Raw genomic sequence first — 5,000 nt, 5'->3', positions numbered from 1 at the left:
TTTAAAATAAGCAACAGAGATCTCCGTTGCTTATTTTAAAGCTGTCTCGCTATGTTAAACCCATTTAACATAGCGAGACAGTGTTTTAAAACTAGAGTTATACTAACAGAAAAAAGTCCAGGTGACCGGACCTTTTTCCATTAGTATAACTCGATTTACAATGTGCACGCTGGCCAATCAGCATGCACGTTTTGGAATATTAATGGGGGGTCATGGTATAATATTAATTTAAGAACTCAGAGAGAGTGAGAGAGAGAGAGAGAGAGAGATTGGGCATTTTGTATCTTGCCTTGGACCTAGAAATATCCACTCGGCATTTCTGCCTGCGTGTTGTCTGTAAGACACAGGATATAGTATCTCTTAGATATAGACAGGAATATAGTAAAGATTAGTTTAGATGTTTTCTGTATTTATTTGAGACTGTACTGCAATGTTGTTTTAAAATATTTTCTTTGATTTTGAACTCTGAAGTACCTGTTGAGTATTATTCTGTTCTTTTATTATTTATTATTAAATATATTTAAACATATCGTTGTGTCTGATATTTGTGACACATATTTAAGCTCTTAGTGTACTTGCATATGTCTTTGGTGACACTGTACAGGCCATTCCTAATAGCCTGGCACTTGGTCAAAGACTACCGTTTGGATTAATAGTAACATTACACAGTAAGATTAGTCACGCTTTGTAAGGGCCTTATAGTAGCTGATAAATAAGGGTGGCTGGTGGCAGCTGGTACTACCTTATAGTCTGGACAGAAGGGGGCATAGCTAGTAAACCTGTGCCAGCCTTTCCCAGGTGTGTGTGTGTGTGTGTGTGTGTGTGTGTGTGTGTGTGTGTGTGTGTGTGTGTGTGTGTGTGTGTGTGTGTGTGTGTGTGTGTGTGTGTGTGTGTGTTTGTGTGTGTGTGTGTGTGTGTGCGCATGTGTGTGTGTGTGTGTATATGTGTGGGTGTGTGTATGTGTATATATCAATCAAATCTCAAAGTGTGTGTGTATGTGTGTGTGTGTTGGCTACTTGGGAAGGGACATGAAGCACTGGTTGGACAGAGAGGGTGCTGGAGGTCTTAGCTTGGCCACTCAGCTGAGATCTTTACCCTATAGCTGTGCCAGTGGGGAGTCTTATTGGGGATCTGGAGAAAGAGGGAGAAATCAGCCCCAGACTGACTGTGATCTGTGTGTGCTCTTACAGGAAATTGTACTTTACTGTGTGTACTTGTCATTCTCCCATTGTTTACATCCCTCACCACTGCCAGTGGTGAGGATCGAGGCTCCTTGATTACTGGTCCAGTGCAGGGGCATCACATTTGTTTCTGTATGTAGTTATGCTGGAATATATGATTTTCAGTGTTATGGGGTTCAATGTTTTGAGTTTTCAGTGTTTTGAATATTCAAGATTTTGGTCTCAATGTTTTGAATTTCAGTGTTATGGGCTTTCCATGTTCTAATGTCATAGTTTTAATGATTTTAAAAGCCACATAAACCCTGATATCTAAAAACATCAAATCAGTAGGTTTCAATGAATTATGCATTTATATGCAAACAGTTCCCCTTTGTTCTAGCACAGTCCTCATTTGGACCTTTACTATTAAACTCACAAACCTAGCTATATTAATAGAAGTACTGCAATGCTTAATATTGTGATTCGCTACTATCTCATCTATACATTTGTTTACATTGTTTCTCAAATGCTCACATAGCCTAAAGTTTGACATTCTAGTGTTATGTACAATATAAATCTTATCACAAGAGCACATACACCACATAAGTAGAAGCACAGGTGATCAAAACAAGAGTCTTGACAGCAGTACCATACAGCAGACTAGCAAACTCATAACTATCTACAGCAAGATCTAGACATTATTAGTATACATTATTGGTTTATGCTGTCACTGCAAATGCAATCTCTGATTCTACTCTGTCTCTGCTTAACTTACAAAGCCATGTCTGACCCAGCTCTGTTAGAAATGCTACATCTAAAGAAATCCAAATCCCTCCACACCACACGCTCCAGAGACCTCAACCTCATTACCACAATCAACAGAACATGCTGCAGGGACAGGTTCATAACCCAGAGACTGCCCATCCTCTGGAACAGACTTCTCCTACATGTCAAGCAGAGCACCTCACTGGCCCTCTTCATGTGAAATCTTGATGAGTGGATGGGAAATAGAAAGTTCACCCCAGAGATCACTCCAGTGGCTCTACTTGATAGAGGCACTGGGAAATAACATCGGGCAGCACGATGCCAGGGCACTTCTATGGGCTAGGCTTGTAAAGGTTCCAGGGCCAGTAGCCTAGTACAAACCTATGAACCCTCATGTCCTTTCTTTATTAGAAGGAAGTCTACCTGATTTGTATGTTGGCCAGACATGTATGTGGTCTTGTGATTGGCTGTCTTACTGAACTACGTGTTGGTCACCATTATGTCATTTGTCAGATAGCAATCTAGACTGGCCTGTCTTTCATTACTTATTTTGCCCCAACCCTGTGGATCCTGGATATCCTCATATCACATTGCATCTGTCTTGATATGAGCATTCAGGTACCCCATTATCAAGACAATCTAATTTTGTTGCACTTTATTTACGAGGCTGTACAACTGCTGCCTGAATGCCCTCTTTTCTTTCCCATCACAGTGCTGTGGGCCACTGGCTGAGATTATGATGAGTGACGTATCTGTGCACAGAGGTCTGATTCCCATGAGTCTGTCAACTGATCCTGATCACATCCCTTAATGGCTTTGTCTGGTTACTTAACTTGATAAAAGTCATAGCGTATGCAAATGGAGGGCAAAGGACTTAAATCCTGGATTACAAGATGAAGTTGATTAAGAATTCATGTGGTAAATACAAGACATTTAAAAACATAGCAGGGGACCTTAGCAATATTTAGGTAAACAATTATTGAAAGCAAAGTAATTTCATTTTAATAAGAAAAAAACATATATATGAATGTATACATACATAAGTACATACAAATATTTCAAGCACGGGCATTAATACCCTACTAGGCTACCAATATACCAAAACAGTTGTTCCTATAATAAGTGCCCAGTCTGTTCTTAAAAATATCTAAACTAGTGCTTGCTTTAATGTAATTTGGTGGTCTGTTCCATACATCAGCTGCTTTCTAAGAAGCAATTAGAACACGTCTCATTCCAACAGAATCTTCTACATAGGTTATCTGATGATTCTCTAGTATGTTTTGATAACCCCAAACATTCCCAGAGGTAGTTGTCCCTAAATGCCCCATATACCTGAATTAGGTCTCCTCTTAAATATCTACATGAGACACTGTACAAGTTCAGATTTTTTACTCTTTCACAATAGCTTAAATTTTTACACCCATGGATGCCCTTGGTATATTTCTACTGTACTTGTTCCAGTTTATTCATGCTTGTTTTCTTATAAGGTTTCCATATTGCTAGTCCATACTCAGGTTTGCGTCTATTGCAACTAGCAATGACATCATCATTTCTGATTTCCTAGACTTTATAAATATTTTTATACAACCTATAGTTCTATAACTATCATTAACCAATTGATTGATATGATTAGAAAACCTCAAAGCTGGATCTACCCATATACCCAGGTCTTTAAATGAATCTACAGTTTCAGTCACTGTGTGCTGTATTAAATATTTGCCTTTTAATATACTTTTCCCAAAGCTCATATGCTTAGTTGTTGATGTATTTATCAGTGTATTATTCTCCTGTGCCCAAATGGTTAATTTAGTCAAGTTATTTTGCAAACATGCCCAATCTGTAACACATGTAATCAGTTTACCCACTTTCAAGTCATCTGCACACAAACTGTAGAAAACCTCAGATAAAAAAGATAGATCTGTAGAATACAATCTGAACAAGTATGGGCCTAGGACAGAGCCCTGTGGTACACCCTGACTGTAACCAAAAATTTCACCGGTCCAATTGCTGTATGATACTTGCCATGTCCCCTAGTGATGTGGACATCCTCAAGAGGGTTTCACCCAAACAACTGACTGGTGTTAGAAACATGGCCTCAAGCTGAATACCAGAAAATGTATCATCATCTCCTTTGGGGAGCATGACGTCCCCACAAATGATCACATTATTAACAATGTCCTAACCACGCAATCAGTCATGAGGGATTTGAACACTCAGGTTGATAGCAACCTGACTTTTGACCACCATGTTGCTTCCATTGTAAGGAAAGCCATCTACATGGCCCACCTCATAAATAAGGGTATCTCATCCAGGGACAAGGAGGTCATACCATCTCTGTATTCTTCCCTTATAAGACCCATTATTGAGTACAATGCCCCATTCAGCATGCACCTCTCAAAGTACATTTAGCAGCTGGAGAGACCACAGAGGTTCCTCACCAGGAGAATCCAGGGCCTCAAAAATCTACCATACACAGATAGGCTAAAGCCCTTTCTCTCTACTCAGTTTCATACAGATTTCTCAGAGGTGATCTCTGTTGGCATACAAGGTGATCTCGGACCCCGCCTTGATGGGACTGCTGCATATTTGCAAGTCAAGCTCCACTCGAGTAACCCGCACACATGGACTCAACCTGTTCTGTGACATCAACAGGACCTATTGGCAGGACAGATTTGTGTCTCAGAGACTCCTCCATCTGTGGAATAGACTCCCTCTCCACATCAAGCAAAGTACCTCTTTACCCCTTTTCAAGAGCAACCTGGATAACTGGATGGGAAACAGAAAATACATCCCATGAATTCCACCCATGTCCCTGCTGGACAGGGGCATCGGGTGCTGACTTGTCTAAACATGGGCTAAACTCTTGGCTAGGATTATAAGGGCCTCTGGGCCAATAGCCAAGTGACTTCCTATGATACCATGTCCTATTTGTAAGCCATTCAGCTATTCATCTTATCAAGAGTACATTGATACCTAGTTGTTCTAATTTATTGATCAGTGTTTTATGCATAACCCTATCAAATGAAGTTAAATCTATATAAATTACATCACAGCACAAATTTTTATTCATGGCTG

The 5,000-nt window shown here is 39.9% G+C and overlaps 1 protein-coding gene across 1 annotated transcript in view; it reads right to left on the bottom strand.

Annotated features, from left to right (window-relative positions):
* Positions 1–5,000, bottom strand: part of LOC122811583 (uncharacterized protein YBL113C-like) — a 994,203-nt gene that overhangs the window by 943,655 nt on the left and 45,548 nt on the right. The gene's annotated exons all lie outside the window — the stretch shown is intronic.

The sequence above is a fragment of the Protopterus annectens genome, chromosome 1.part1, assembly GCF_019279795.1.
Source record: "Protopterus annectens isolate FY-2018-M chromosome 1.part1, PAN1.0, whole genome shotgun sequence".
Classification (NCBI taxonomy): domain Eukaryota; kingdom Metazoa; phylum Chordata; order Ceratodontiformes; family Protopteridae; genus Protopterus; species Protopterus annectens.
Note: the sequence above shows the minus strand (reverse complement) of the source record. Positions and strands in the feature narration are given on the sequence as shown.